We start from the raw sequence: 17118 nt of genomic DNA on the forward strand, positions 1-17118 counted from the left end.
CACATTTCAAAAGCTTCTATTCTCTTTCTTTCTGAGCTAGTTATCGTCCATGTTTCACTTCCATACAATGCCACGCTCCAGATGAAATTCTTCAAAAATCTTTCTAATTCCTATATCCTATATCTATTGTGTGTGTTTGAGTCATCAGTCCATAGACTGGTTTGATGCAGCTCTCCATGTCCTCCCTATGCTGTGCTAACCTTTTCCTTTCTGCGTAACTATTGCATCCTACATCTGCTCTAATCTGCTTGTCATATTCATACCTTGGTCTACCCCTACCGTTCTTATCACCTACACTTCCTTCAAAAACCAACTGAACGAGTCCTGGGTGTCTTAAGATGTGTCCTATCATTCTATCTCTTCTTCTCGTCAAATGTAGCCAAATCGATCTCCTCTCACCAATTCGATTCAGTATCTCTTCATTCGTGATTCGATCTATCCATCTCACCTTCAGCATTCTTCTGTAACACACCTCTAAATTGTTCTTTCTAAGTTTTTCATTTTTGTCCTAGACGTTAACATTGATATATAGTCCAGGACAACATCTGTCTTACACTTATTAATTTGTATTTGTGCAAGTATTTGTGTCACGAGTCCGAATAGTGTTATCCTTGGCTTACAATAGACATTATGAATGACTGACTGACTTGCCTGATTGGATTATAGAAACACTTAATGAAAGATCAGTTTGTCAAATTGCCTCTGTCAGTCACGTAGACTAATATTTTCAACATACAGTGAAACCTCGAATCATCTCGGGAGCTAAATTTTCTTTCGAAATATAAAGAATACCGTTTTTGAAAATGCATAGCATGTAATTAAATCATATGTATCTACGGGCTTATAATGAATACATTATTTTTAACAGTAGTAAAAAGTCTACAAACATTTTTACGGGATCACTTTAGTTAAAACCCTTATTATAGTAACTTTTTAGAAGACAGAATACAGTACATACAGCAGTAAAACAAGAAACATACCTCGGTTAACAATTTTGGAAAAAAATCCGTTACTCTTCTGTTTGTTACTGTCAACCTTTCCTCCCTTCACGTTGAAACTTCTCGTCAATACCACCCAGTCGAGATTCGTAAATGAAACTTGTTATCTGCGATTTCGGGGGTTCCTTTCGTACGTGGCCGCTAATTAATTCACACCCAAGGAACAGCGAGGCTTCGCCGATTTTTCGATCTTTAGAAGTTTTAGTTTTCCCATCATATCAGCTCCCAGCATCACTATAACCCTTTCTTTACTTCTTAACTGTTCTCCACAAACCACAAATGCCGTATTGCACAGTTTATGTTGCACAAAATTCGAGTTACAGTGCATTTTTGGCTGCAAGGGAGGAGATGTTTACTTCAAGAAATCTAGAAATTTGTGTAACCGGCGTCGAATGTTACGAATTCCCTGGACTCACATGCTAACAGATGAAGAAGTTCTCAAGAGAGCTGAAAAAACCACCAGTCTAGAGAAAATGATCGCAAAAAGAAGATGTAGTTGGATAGGTCATTTACTCCGGCATTTATCATGTTGCACCACACTGCTTGAAGGGAAACTGGAAGGAAAGACTAGAAGAGGACGACCCAGAGTAGGGTTCCTCGATGGCATTAAAGGGCGACGTTCATATCAACTAATCAAGCAGCTGGCTCAGGATAGAAGGTCGTTCGACGAGGACAGTCATGCTACCCACCAACCATCAGGTTGAGGAGAATGAGAGAGAGAGAGAGAGAGAGAGAGAAATAAATACATGTGAAGAATAGGACAAATGGCCGGGAAATTTTAGTTACTTCGAGACACTGAACATTCGAGTAATGGAGGTTCGAGATATCCAGGTTCGACTGAACATACGTATAATAGACTGTTTTGCTAGAACAATTGATTCTACGCCGCACCGACACAGATAGGTCTTATGCCAGACGTAGTTGCTCTAGGGAGCCGCTGTTACTTGCTCCTCTCGAGACGGGTGTTTGTCACGTGACAAGAGAGCAGCAGTCAGACGGGTTGCATACCATGGCCGTGCTGTACTTGCACCACTGGCCTTCAGTACATACAGTACTACGCCATGCACTTCCCCTACTTGCTCGCTAAACTGCTCTCGTCCCTCCAGAGCGGGGAGCAAACTGGCTCTGAAGGCATTTCGCTCTCGATTGACGATGCCTGTCTTCTGGGATGATGAGATAAGACAGTGCTAAGAGTGGGAAGGTAGCGACTGTACAACCAACTCGCCCGGTCACGATATCTTAATTCGGGAAAGCTTACGCTATACTTTTATGAATCCTTATTTCAAAATCACAAACCACAACTCTTGGCTCAAAAGTTACGTCCTTGGGCAAACATGTGTACGTAGCTTTCAGTACGTGTATCTGGTAAAATAGCATAAACTACAGGAACATAGTGTTTATTTTTATAGCCATGCACTGTGAATACATTAATTGAATACTGGGAGTAGATGAAGACTTATCAAGCGGTTTATTATATAAACTATAACTTTTTTGAAAATTGTATTTTTTTGTCATATGATAATCTTCAGTGGTAGAAAGAAATTTAAATGAATATGATATCTGGAAACAATATGATGTTACTCACCCTGTCGTTGATTAATAGGAACTCCTCATTGAATTATGCCTTAAGAGGTAATAATTTAATAGCATTGTGGACATCAGCAGTATAGTTCAGTAGCACGGGGAGAGAAGATTGCCGAATATTGTACACTGATCGTTGTCAAATCATGTTGTTGATGATGATGCTGCTTGTTGTTTAAAGGGGCTTAACATATAAGGTCATCGGCTCCAAACATCATGTTCATCATCTTTACGTAATTCCCTCACTGTAACTTTTATTAACTAACGCATTGTCACACCTTACCTTTCTTTTCAAACTGTTACAAAGTATTTTCCAATTTATTGAGTCATCTTGGCCATGGTGGTTATAACTCTCCTCGTATACACTTTACTGCGTCAACTTATACTCATTGACTAGTAATTGTTTGCTACTTTGGCTGACCATTTCATAACACCCCATTTGACGATGGTCTATGCTGTTCTCTCTGGCTCACGCACTGTAAACTGTCCGTGCCAGGTCACTAAGCCGTAAGACCAACACACCAACATCAATGGTAGTTAATAGTGTCCTCTGGTGGAGTTAAAACTATGACTGTTGAGATCCTGTCGTGGGACTAACACAATGTTTAGAAGAAAAAAAAAAAGTCTCTAATGATGACGGAGATGAGAAACTGCCATTAAATTAAATAGGGGTGAAGAATGAAGACTTAAAACTTGCCGCTCGCAGTGTTACATTCATTTTACGGAATGAGTGGCATATCTACGTCCCTGTTGAAACTTGATAGTACATTTTTAACAACAAAAAAAGCGACTAACTACGTTCAAAATTTTGACATTAGCCACTTTCTGTACAAACTCTAGCTTCATTGTAAGTATCTCTAGTTCTATTCTTTTCGATTTTAGCCATCAAAGGACTACGGAAAGTAACACTGTGTATACATCTTGATCCTTCTTTTCTTGACTTCCGATACTTCATTATTTCACTTTGCTGTTTTCACCTCTCTTGTGTCCAGATGTTATTACTTTTCTTCTTCACCTTCTCGAAACCCTTGAGTTTTGTATCAATCTTCTGAAAGTTGTTCTGTCTCGTTATTCCAATCTTTCTCATCTTCGATTCACTGGTTGTCTTTCTAGCTCTTGTAAAAATTGTTAAACACTCGTTTTATCAATCTGCTGTTATCTATCCTCACTATATGATGAAAAAAATACAACTTTTTTCTTTAATAATGTTATTGTTTCTTTTACGTCCCACTAACTACTTTTGACGGTTTTTGGAGACGCCAAGGTACCGGAATTTTGTCCCCCCCACCCAGGAGCTATTTTACGTGCCAGTTAAAAGTACCGACACGAGGCATCTTAAAATATCACCAAACTGAACCAGAATGGAACCTGCCAAGTTTGGGGCCAGCATCTCGACCGTCTGAGCCAATCACCCCGGCTAGTTAAAAATCCACAGTCTGTTTCCAGTCATTCGACAGGATCAGGAATAAAATGAATGAAGCCCCCATCTAGCGGCGAGAATATGAATTGTGCCGGCTGCCGAAGTCTGTCGCATTCCTGTGGGGTAATGATTAAGGACTGACACATGAAATGAAGTTACATTGGAGAGTGTCGCAGTAATGAAATGTTTACCAGCTGCTTTACGTCGCACCGACACAGACAGCTCTTATGGCGACGATGGGACAGGAAAGGGCTAGGAGTGCGAAGGGAGCAGCCGTAGCCTTAATTCAGGCATAGCCCCAGCATTTGCCTGGTGTGAAAATGGGAAACCTTCGAAGAACATTTTCAGAGCTGCCGACTGTGGGGTTGGAACCCACTATCTCCCGAATGCAAGATCACAGCTGCGCACCCCTAGTGGTGGTGGTGGTGGTGATTATTGTTTTAACAGGAAGGTATGTAACGATCCTCTATATAATACTAATCAGAGAGAAAAAATGGAAGAGATCCGACACTTCGAAAAAAGAAGGTATCGGCCAAAGAAAGACGAGCACCACATAGAGCATGACAATGAAAGACTCCCTAGGCTTCGAGTGATATAATAGCGTCGGGGTCGGAAAAGAACAAGAGCTGACCAAGTGAGCTCGGATAGGATAGATGAAAGTGAGGAGCGTGGCACAAGTAAGTGGAAGCAATACCAGGACTCACCTGAGGGACCAGTGGTCGCCAACCCTCGCTCCGAAGTTAAGAGCCCCTGGGGCCCCTTTTAGTCGCCTCTTATGACAAGCAGGGTGTTATTCTACCGCCCTCGCCCAGAGGGTTTGCGCGTCCCTAACCACATGGCCAACTCGCTCGCTAATTAATATTGCTTCCTGTTTAATTGTTGTGATATAATATTATCCATATGGTAAATAATATTAATAATAATAACAACAAAAAGCGATTTAAACGACTTACGACGGCCATTTTTTTCTTAAACCGTTTACCCTCCAGGGTTGGTTTCCCCTCCGACTCAGTGAGGGATCCCACCTCTATCGCCTTAAGGACAATGTGCTGGAGCGTGAGACTTTTGGGTTGGGGGATGAAACTAGAGAGAAGAACCAGTACCTCGCCCAGGCAGCCTCACCACCTATGCTGAACAGCGGCCTTGTGGAGGAATGGGAAGATCGGAAGTTAGGTCCCATCCCGGGATTTACCTGGAGGAGAAGTGGGAAACCATGGAAAACCACTTCGAGGATGGCTGAGGTAGGAATCGAACTCCCCCACCTCCCGAGGCTTGTTGAACCCCGTTCCAGTCATCGTTTCGAATTTCATGGCAAAGCTGGGAATCGAACCCGGATCTCCGGAGGTGGCAGCTAATCATACTAACCACTACACCGCAGAGGCGGACGGATACCCCATCGACTGGGGGATATTCGCTCCGTAGCTCCTGGGGATATACTCATTACAGTAACCTCGGTTGGTAGTTTTGATTTCTTTGTAGAACCAGCTGTATTACTACCGCGACTTATTAGACATGCTTGACATGAGGGATCATAACAAAGAGCGTTAAGTGTTACCTTGAGACATAAGCATAAAGCGCGTCTTCACACGTCGCCAAGCAGAAAATCCACGATCATGTCTTGAAAGTATTAATGAGCAGGCTGGAGTCTCACTGCCTTCTGACATGCACATTGGACAACTGGAATTCATTATTAATCCTCTAGTACTCTCTACTTTGGTACGAGTATAGGCGACCACGGAGCTCTTAACCGAGTCTGGCACTGATTGTCATCATCATATTTTTAATTTACCATTCCGCTACCAACTTTTGTTCTCTACTGATTTATCTGGGAGTGTGAGAAAGCGGAATTTAATGGTCACTGACTTTTTTTTAACAAGGTGGCACCAGTTTGAATCCTAGCAATGCAAGTGGCATTCCATCATCAATCAGTTGCTTGTCACTGCAATGATTCGTGTCCGTTGTTTGCTGCCCTGCTCTCACCACCATTTAGGGCTTTATAACTCTGTTAATATCCTCGAAGTATAATTTGCTAGGTCTTGCTAGGTGTTCATCAATGGACACTAAGGCTGTAGCGTCATCGTCTCACTGTGCGCTTTCTTCATGTAACTAAGAGCTTGAGAAAATCTCGTATCAAGTGAACCACGCTCTGCTACTCAGTCCACAATTAAAATCCTTGAACTAGCCGGTAAACGAACCTAGGGCCTTGAAATAAGAGACATCCACGCTGCCTATAAACGACAGGGCTGAATAATAATAATAATAATAATAATAATAATAATAATAATAGTAATAATAGTAATAATAATACATTGGTGAAACAATTCAGAAAAAATGGTCTCGAAACAAAAGCCCAATGAAATTAGATATCAAAAGATGGAAACTGCATATCGATCTACCCAAAATATCTTCCGAAATAACGTATCTCCAAGCAGAGAAAACTAAGACATTACAATACAGTCATTAAACCAAAATGTCTTCGTGGATCAGCAACGCTAATTTCGAACAGGAAAGCAGACATTGAAAACATTGAGAAAAAGGAATGCAAAATCATAAGAAAAATTCTAGGTCCAAAACTCGTCGACGAACAATACCGACTCGGAGGCAGATAGGAAATCAAACAGTACACAAATATTCACAGTGACATCAGAAAAAGCAGGTTAAAATTCTATGGACACATTAAAAGAATGCATACAGACAGACTTACAAAACAACTGGTCGAATTCTACGAAACTAGGAGGGAAACCATAAACACAATTAAATGGATTGGCGAAATCAAAACCGATTTGAAACAGGCAGGAATTACACCAGCAGATGTCCAAAACAGGGTAATCTTCAGATCCAAAATTCACAAATGGCAAGTTGACCAAGAGGAAAGACCAAAGAAGAATACTGGAACAACCTGGTCTGAAGACAGAAAGGAAGCCCACAGTAAAAGAATGGAAGAAATATGGACACAAGGAAAGGCAAATGGACGCCACTAAGTACTTTGCGCTGTCCTAATGGGCTTAATCGCATGTACATATATAAATATTATTATTATTATTATTATTATTATTATTATTATTATTATTATTATTTCTTTCCTCGATTTTGGCCCACATTGGAGCAGGGCAAACAACTGACTTGCTGGTTAGTTCTTTTTTTCTTCTCCTAGAACTTCATCATCATTTCGCTGTGGTTGCTCTCCCTCTGACCAAATGTTCTTGGACTTTTCATTTCGCTTTTCCTGGATCCCCTTGAATTTATCTCATTTAGCTCGAAACATATCTCTATTAGAGATTTATTTTGGGTTGATGACAACTTCCGCCATGTCCTTTCTTGTTTCTTCTACCCATTGAGTAGTTGCTTTCAATTTGATGATGTAGTTAAAGATTTTCTTTGTTAGTCGACTCTCGAACAATCTTGTGAGATGGCCATAAAACTTCAGTGGTGGTGGTGGTGGTGATTATTGTTCTAAGAGGAAGTACAACTAGGCAACCATCCTCTATATAACACTAATCAGAGGAAAAAGTGGAAGGGATCCGACCCTTCGAAAAATGAAGATATCGGTCAAAGAAAGGCAAGGGCCACGAAGGGCGTGAAAATGAAAGACTCCCTAGCCCTCGCAAACCTAATAGCATCGGGGTCGGAAAAGAACAAGAGTTGACCAAGAGAGGTCGGAGAGGATAGATGAAAGTGAGGAGCCTGGCACAAGTAAGTGGAAGCAATGCCAGGACTCAGCTAAGGGCCCCGTGGTCGCCAACCCACGCTCCAAAGTTCAGAGCCCCTGGGGCTAAAACTTCAGTCCCCTCTTACGTATGGTGTCTGTAATCTTTTCTGTCTGTCTGTCTGTCTGTCTGTCTGTCTGTCTGTCTGTCTGTCTGTCTGTCTGTCTGTCTGTCTGTCTGTCTGTATAGATCTTCATTCATCCTCTTCCTCCATGTAGCATCCTTTCTTTGTTCGGGTCCTAAGATCTTTCTCAAGATTTTCCTTTCTTCCTTTCTTTCTTCTCTAGCTCATCCAGTTCTCCTTTCTTATTCAGTATCAGACATTCTGAACCGTATCCCTCTCGCTTTATAACCGTGGTATAGTTTCTGATATTATTATTATTATTTAATCCGCTTACACTCGACGGTTGCCTCCTCCCAGATTCACCGAGGGATCCCACCTCTACCGCCTCAAGGGCAGTGTCCTGGAATGTGAGACTTTCAGTCGTGGAATACGACTGGAGAGGAGGACCAGTACCTCGCTCAGGCGGCCTCACCTGCCAGGCTGAATGGGGGCCTTGTGGAGGGTGGGAAGATTGGAAGGGAGAGGAAAGTTAGAGGAAACGAAGCGGCCGTGGCTTTAAATTAGGTACCATCCTGGCATTCACTGGAGAAGAAGTGGGAAGCCACAAAAAACCACTTCGAGGAAGGCTGAGGTGGGAATCAAACCCGGCCCTCCGGGCGTGGCAGCTAATCGCACTAACCAGTTAACCACAAATAAATATTACTAGGAAAATACTCGTTTGTTAATTCGATCACTTTCACTTAGTTACTTCCCAATTCTGCATTTGGACAGTCTTAAATGGAACCGACAGGTATTGAAATTGAATCGGATATCTCAGAAATGGGAAGTTAAGTGCTTAAGGAACACGCCTCTGAATTAAGCGCTCGAATACACTTGTCAAACAAACACCTGCCAAGAAACACTGTAAAATGTCTGCACAAGCCAATATTTAGCTATAGTTACTCAATATGATCTTGTTTAGAAACCGGAGAAGTGTATTTTAGATAATATATTCACAAGGCCGGTTGTCTTATAACCACATAAATGTAGTTCTCTGTCAGTACACTCGTTGTTAGTGAGTTACAGCTATAATTATAGGTGAAAATTTATTGCTGCGGCTTTATAGTCTGCTGCTATTGTCAAGTTACAACGTGGAAATTGCATTTTAAAAGACCGGGAGCACCTGAGAAGTACGCACTGTAGAAGGCGGTGAGGTTAGCTTTCACTCCTTGTTCATGTTGTGTAACGGATGTGTTTCAGTGTTTTAAAAGGTGGCCTTGGATTGTAACTCACTGACATTTACTTCGCACGTCAGACTTCTTTTTAAACCTAAACAATAGTTGAAATTTGGAATCGTTATTCGAATGAAAATTTGCACGTTAACTACTACCGCATTCATAGTACAATCACAATTTAAAGAAATGTTACCTATTTGTCATCAATGCACTGTAAATTTTGGTGGTGTGATTTATGCAGTCTGCAAGGTTTTTACCATAAATACCCCAATTATTTATTTATTCATATGATTCTTGTTCTTTATTCATAAGAATTAAGAGAGCTGCAGCACATCTCACCTGCCTGCATGTCGCCATTTTGGTTGACTAGCACTGCAAGCACATGTAAATAGTATCTGCAAGTTATTGCTGCAAGTTACTTGTGAACAACTTGCTTAGTTTTCTTGCATGAAGTGTAAACCCAGCAGGAAGTGCCTTGCAAGAATTTGCAGCAATAACTTGCGCAAGTTACTTACTAGTGTGAACCCTTGCCTAATAGAAAATAACAGTTATGTAAATACGACTTTTGAGATTAATGCTCAGATCATTCTAGGTCCATACACATGTTTTTATATTTTATTTTATTTCATTTTATTTATTTATTCATGAAGGGCCTCAAAGAGAAAAGCTCGCTTTAAGGGGCTGTATATATTGGACATATCCACTCAGCCTCTGGAGGTCAACTGAGTAGAGAGGGGTTCAATTTCCGCTTCAGCCATCCTGGAAATGGTTTCCCACTTCTCCTCCAGGCTAATTCATGTGATGGTACCTCACTTAAGGCCACGGCCGCTTCCTTCCCTATCCCTTGCCTACCCTTTCGAGTCTTCCCATCCCCTCAATAAGGCCCCTGTTCAGTATAGCAGGTAAGGCCGCCTGACTGAGGTTCTGGTCTTCCTCCCCAGTTGTATCACTGACCCAAATTCTCACGCTCTAGGAGGCGGTAGAGGTGGGATCCCTCGCTAAGTTCGAGGGAAAAACCAACCCTGGAGGGTAAACAGATTAAGAAGAAGAAGATATATTGGACATACAATAGGCATTATATTCAAAATGTAAAAAATTCGAACAAGTTAGTGTTAGTAACAATGGAATTTAAAATTGAAAGTGCTACAATAATACAAATAATAATACTGTATACACCAAAACAAGAATAAAATTGAAAGACACTAAATTATAGCCTAACGAGTAAAACAAAACCATTTTTTGCATGTTTCAACTTAGTAATTTACAGATATATTTGTTTTAGACCTGGTAGGACTAAAACAATAATTTCTTTAAATTAGGTTTAAAATTATTAATTGTTGAAATATATTTTATTTCATGAAGTAGATCGTTGTGTATTGTAAACAAATAATTATTCAGACTTTTTGGTCCGCAAGTTACTGCACCTGATTGACAAGTATAAATATTCCGATTTTTTCGTGTGTCAAGTTGATGTAATATCTCTATTATATTGTATGATAAAATTGTTATGAATTTTATTGTTAACATTTTTGAAAATATAAACAGCGGTGTTGAATTCAGTCTCTAATTCCGAAGGTAGTATGCTAGTCTGATCATAAATAACTTTAAGTTTCGTTGTATTAAGTTGTATTAAATTAATTGAAATAATTAATTAATTAAAGTTGTATTAAATCAGTTATCAAAGATTTCCACTTAGTGTTCTCGCCCAGGTGGCAGATTCCCTATCAGTTGTTTAGCCAGCCTTTACTTAAATATTTTAAAAGAACTTGGAAATTTGTCGAAAATTTCCCTTGATAATTTCAGTCCCTTAGTCCTCGTGCTATAAATGAATGAATGAAAATCCACATCCTGTTTCCAGTCGTTCGGCCGGGTCAGGAATGGAATGAATGAAGCCCCCATCTAGCGGCGAGGATAGGAATTGTGCCGGCTGTCGAAGCCTGTCGCACTCCCCTGGGGCGATGATTAATGAGTGACAGATGAAATGATATTGGAGAGTGTTGCTGGAATGAAAGATGACAGAGAAAACCGGCGTACTCGGACAAAAACCTGTCCCGCCTCCGCCTTGTTCAGCACAAATCTCACATGGAGATTTGAACCGTGGAACCCAGCGGTGAGCAGCAGGCGCGCTGCTGCCTGAGCCACGGAGGCTCTTACAAATGAATGCTTGCCCCAATTTTTCTTCTTGAATTCTAACTTTATTTTCACATTATGATCTTTCCTGTCTCTATTTTTTTTTTTTTTTTTTTTACAAGTTGCGTGGTGTAGGGGTAGCATGCCTGCCTCTTACCCGGAGGCCCCGGTTCGATTCCCGGCTAGGTCAGGTCCACTCAGCCTACGTGATTATAATTGAGGAGCTATCTGACGGTGAGATAGCGGCCCCGGTCTAGAAAGCCAAGAATAACGGACGAGAGGATTCGTCGTGCTGACCACTCGATACCTCGTAATCTGCAGGCCTTCGGGCTGAGCAGCGGTTGCTTGGTAGACCAAGGCCCTTCAAGGGCCATGGGGTTTGGTTTGGTTTACGTCGCACCGACATATATGGCAACGATGAGACAGGAGTGGGAAGCAAGCAGCCGTAGACTTAATGAAGGCACAGCCCCAGCATTTGCCTCGTGTGAAAATGGGAAACCACGGAAAACCATCCTCAGGGCTATCGACAGTAAGAGCTCTGCACAAGCGCATTCATCTTCTAATGTCATTCCACGCCATCTCTCCATCGACACTGCAACAAGATGAAGGAGAAGAAAAAGAAGAAGACGATTGCTAGTTTGGCGCAGCCTTTGTAATCCAGACCCAACAATGAAAGTGGGTGTCGTCTGCCATGTACAGGAAAATGCGTGTTATTGTAATAATAATAATGTTATTGTTTTAAGGTTTTTCGGAGACGCCGAGGTGCCGGAATTTAGTCCCGCTTGATTTCTTTCACGTGCCAGTAAATCTCCGACACGAGGCTGACGTATTTAAGCACCTTGAAATACCACCGGACTGAGCCACGATCGAACTTGTCAAACTGGGGTCAGAAGGCCAGCGCCTCAACCGTCTGAGCCACTCAGCCCGGCTGTTTTATTGTAGTAGTTGATGGTGTTTTGTGTGATGGACGAGAGGTGCATGCTGGAGACAGTACGAACATCCAGTTACTGAACCATGAGAAGTGGAAATAAAACTGAGATTCTCTGAACCGAAGACCGTGGCGTTGAAATTTCCCTTGGAACAATAATCATCATCATCACCATACTTCCCGTAAAATTTGTTCCCGGAGGAGATGATTCAAATAAAAATACTTTCTTTACCGCCGCAAGACAACGTGATCTTTCAATATCCACACAAAAGCGCACCATTCTCCAAGTATCCGGAAACAATAGGCAGGCGAGTTAAGGAATGAAGCCAGCCGTGTCTGCCAGAGGTAAAAGTATATCCTGCGGATATGAAAGAAAGAAAATCATACCTTCTCCATTCTTCACAATGTTTTGCCATGCAGACAAACTTTTTAAAATCAAACGGTGACAATTGTTCTACAGAATAACACCAAGATGTCATTAGACCATACTCGTTACTAAAGGGGGAATGTGTATATGGGCTACAGAAGGAGTAGATAGATAGATAGATAGGTGTAGTGGTGGTGGTGATTATTGTTTTAACAGGAAGTACAACTTGGCAACCGTAGTCTGTATAACACTAATCTTCTTCTTCTTCTTCTTCTTCTTCTTCTTCTTCTGGTTATCCTATAGGGTCGGTTTTTCCCTCGGACTCAGCGAGGAATCCCACCTCTACCGCCTCAAGGGCAGCGTCCTTGAGCTTCAGACTTTGTGTCTGGGATATAACTGGGGAGGACGACCAGTCCCTCGCCCAAGCGGCCTCACCTGCTATGCTGAACAGGGTCCTTGTATGGGGATGAGAAGATTGGATGGGATAGACAAGGAAGAAGGAAGGAAACGGCCGTGGCCTTAAGTTAGGTACCATTTGCCTGGAGGAGAAGTGGGAAACCACGTAAAACCACTTCCAGGATGCCTGAAGTGGGAATCGAACCCACCTCTACTCAGTTGACCTCCCGAGGCTGAGTGGACCCCGTTCCAGCCCTTGTACCACTTTTCAAATTTCGTGGCAGAGCCAGGAATCGAACCCGGGCCTTCGGGGGTGGCAACTAATCACACTGACCACTACACCACAGAGGCGGACGTATAACACTAATCAGAGAGAGAAAAAGAAACGTATCCGACACTCTTCGAAAAATGAAGGTATCAGCCAAAGGAAGACAAGGGCCACGAAGGGCGTGAAAATGAACGACTTCCTAGCCTTCGTAAACCTAATAGCGTCGGGTTCAGAAAGGAACAAGAGATGACCAAGTGAGGTCGGATAGGATAGATGAAAGTGAGGAGCCTGGCAGAAATAAGTGGAAGCAATGCCAGGACTAAGCTAAGGGCCTCTCGGTCGCCAACGTACGCTCCCAAGTTGAGAGACTCTGGGGCGTGGTGGTGGTGGTGATTATTGTTTTAAGAGGAAGTACAACTAGGCAACCATCCTCTATATAACACTAATTAGAGGGAAAAAGGGAAGGGATCCGACACTTCGAGAAATGAAGGTGTCGGCCAAAGAAAGACAAGGGCCACGAAGGGCGTGAAAATGAAAGACTCCCTAGCCCTCGCAAACCTAATAGCCTCGGGGTCGGAAAAGAACAAGAGTTGACCAAGAGAGGTCGGATATGATAGATGAAAGTGAGGAGCCTGGCACAAGTAAGTGGAAGAAATGCCAGGACTCAGCTAAGGGCCCCGTGGTCGCCAACCCACGCTCCAAAGTTCAGAGCCCCTGAGGCCCCTTTTAGTCACCTCTTACGACAGGCAGGGGATACCGTGGGTGTTATTCTACCGCCCACACCCACAGAGGGATCAGGGGAGAGATGGCTTGGAATAACATAACTAGACGAGAACGTTTGAATAGGATTTTAAAGGTATGAAAACCGAGTGAGTTGGCCGTGCGGTTTGGGGCGCGCACCTGTGTGCTTGCATTCGAGAGATAGTGGGTTCGAATCCCAGTGTCGGTAGCCCTAAAAATGGGTTTCTGTGTTTTTATTTTTTATTTTCACACCATGCAAACGCTCGGGATGTACCTTAATTAAGGTCAGGGCCTCGTCCTTCCTACTGTTAGCCCTTTCCTCTCCCATCGTCGCCACATGACCTCTCTGTGTCGGTGCGACGTAAAGCAACTTGTAGAAAAAAGTACGAAACATCATAAAATGAAGATAAAGTCGGAATTCAAGAGGAAAAATTGAAGAAATATTCGTTTATAGAAAGAAGAATTAGAGCTTGGAATTATTTATTTATTTATTTATTTATTTATTTATTTATTTATTTATTTATTTATTTATTTATTTATTTATATTTATTTATTTATTTATTTATTTATTGTCTTGTTTTATATGGCGGGACTCAGGCTATGAAGCCTGCTATTCTGTCCGACCATACATACACCTACATGAAGAGTTAAATATACACTAAATTATCTACAGTTTAATATCTTATGGTAGCAATTAAATGTTTTAATTAATCTAATACTTAGCTATGATCTAATCCTACTATGTTATAAGAAATCATTATTTTTATTAACCAGGTTTGACAGAGTTTCTTAAAGCGGAGGTGGTTTGACACGCTCCTAATTTCAGCAGGTAGGGAATTCCAAATTCGGCTGGCGGCGACTATAAATGATCTACTGTAGCCAGTTGAGCGGTGAATGGGAATGCTTAGTACTGCGGTGGATGATGATTTGCTAGGAATACTAGAAGGTGATGCTAGGTAATGGAATTGTGTGGCAAGGTATTCAGGTGTGTTAAGGTTCAGTATACGATGTAACAGGGAGAGAGTGTGTAAATTTCGTCGCTCTCTTAAGCGTAGCCATGAAAGCCTAGCAAATGCGGGAGAAATATGGCTAAACCTTGGTATATCTGAAATAAATCGAACGCATCAAGGTGGATGTTTGATAAGGGGCTGCCTGGCCGAGGCGGTAAAAGCGTGCTCGGTTCGCCCGGAAGAACGTGGGTTCGAATCCCCACCAGGAAGTCGAAAAATTTAAGAAACGAGATTTCCACTTCCAGAGGTGCATATGGCCCTGAGGTTCACTCAGCCTACACAACAAATGAGTACCAGGTTAATTCCTGGGGGCAAAGGCGACCGGGCGTAGAGCTAACCACTCTACCCCCATCACGTGTCGCGGTTAACAATGGTGGAATCCTTTACCTTCCACTCCTCCAAGGGTCTTCTTGGCCTGTACGGAGGTGTGTCTGTCTTTGTCTTTTGGAGGTTCGATAAATTTACAACTCCTTTGAAAACATTTAAGAAAAGGCTGGTAAACAATATTGACTGGGCATCTGCCACATAGGCTACAGCCCTAAATGCAGTTCGATGGTGATTGATTGATTGATTGATTGATTGATGTGGTGATTATTGTTTTAAGAAGAAGTACAACTTGGCAACCATCCTTTATATAACACTAATCAGAGAGAAAAAATGGAAGAGTTCCGACACTTCGAAAAATGACGGTATCGGCCAAAGGAAGACAAGGGCCACGAAGGGCATGCAAATGAAATACTCCCTAGGCCTCCACACGTAATACCGTTGGGGTCTGAAAATAACAAGAGTTGACCAAGGGAGGTCGGATAGGATAGGTGAAAGTGAGGAGCCTGGCACAAGTAAGTGGAAGCAATGCCAGGACTCAGCTGAGGGCCCCGTGGTCGCCAACCCACGCCCCAAAGTTCAGAGCCCCTGAGGCCCCTTTTAGTCGCCTCTATGACAGGCAGGGGATACCGTGGGTGTTATTCTACCGCCCCCACCCACAGGGGATTGATTGAATGAATGAATGAATGAATGAATGACCAGCTAATGGAAACAGTACCGACCTTGATAGGATCCGGGGCGCACTGTTCTGCTCTCTCAAGTTGAATGCATCTGGGTGGATGCTGTCTCGAGACCAGCTAGAAGCAAAGGCTTTCTTTCACTTGGAATTTCGTGGCCATGTACAATAGAGAGAGTGGAGACGTAAAACGGTTTGAGAACGTGAGACTGAAATAGAGCTAGTCAGAGGTGTCTTGTCGTTCCATACATGCATCACGGCATTGTAGATGGGTGATATTCAAGAGAAACCTGCACCCACGCACAATCAAGATACACGCAGTATTCTTGGCTGACGCTGAAGCGAGACGTCAAGTAAAGTAGGACAGAAATGTTCAAACGTGTGAAACAGATTCCGTGACAAGACTTCAAGATTAGCGAGCTCCTTGGGTGTTCGCTACTCGTCTGAGAAAGAAACTCGCATTCGCTGTAATATCAGGCTCCACCTCAGTCCTTAATTGGATAGAGGGGTATATTTTTGTTTGCCACATTTTTTCTTTGTTCCACATTAAGCGACCGTCTAATACATAGAAATAATACGGGCATGTGTTCTAAATAACGATAACTCCTAGCGTTATCTAGACTGACTTAATTATCCGACCTTGCCGGGCTGAGTGGCTCAGACGGTCCAGGCGCTGGCGTTCTGACCCCAACTTGACAGGTTCGATCCTGGCTCAAACCGATGGTATTAGAAGGTGCACTAGTACGTCAGCTTCGTGTCCGTCGATATACTGGAACGTAAAATAACTCCTGCGGGACAATTTCTGGCACTCGGTGTCTCCGTCAACCGTCAGAGTAGTTAGCGGGACGTGAAAGCAATATTATTATTATCATCATCACTATCCGACCTCTCTTGATGTCGTCTTCTGCTCGTTAGATCACGAAGGCATTAGATTTACGAAGTCTTGGGGTTCTTTCGTTATCAGGTCCTCTATGGATTTTCCCTTTCCTCTCTTGGTAATAATAATAATAATAATAATAATAATAATAATAATAATAATAATAATAATAATAATACAGTCCGCCTCTGTGGTGTAGTGTTTAGTGTGGTTAGCTGCCACCCCCGGAGGCCTAGGTTCGATTCCCGGCTCTGCCACGAAATTTGAAAAATGGTATGAGGGCTGAAACCGGGTCCACTCAACCTCGGGAGGTCAAATGAGTAGAGTTGGGTTCGATTCCCACCTCAGCCTTCCTGGAAGTGGTTTTCCGTGGTTTCCCACTTCTCCTCCGGGCAAATGCCGGGATGATACCTAACT

General features: G+C 42.5%; 1 protein-coding gene across 1 annotated transcript in view; it reads left to right on the forward strand.

The window, feature by feature from the left end:
• The window catches only part of LOC136884130 (uncharacterized), a 50280-nt gene that overhangs the window by 12250 nt on the left and 20912 nt on the right, over positions 1-17118 (forward strand). The gene's annotated exons all lie outside the window — the stretch shown is intronic.

Source organism: Anabrus simplex, chromosome 12, assembly GCF_040414725.1.
Source record: "Anabrus simplex isolate iqAnaSimp1 chromosome 12, ASM4041472v1, whole genome shotgun sequence".
NCBI lineage: Eukaryota > Metazoa > Arthropoda > Insecta > Orthoptera > Tettigoniidae > Anabrus > Anabrus simplex.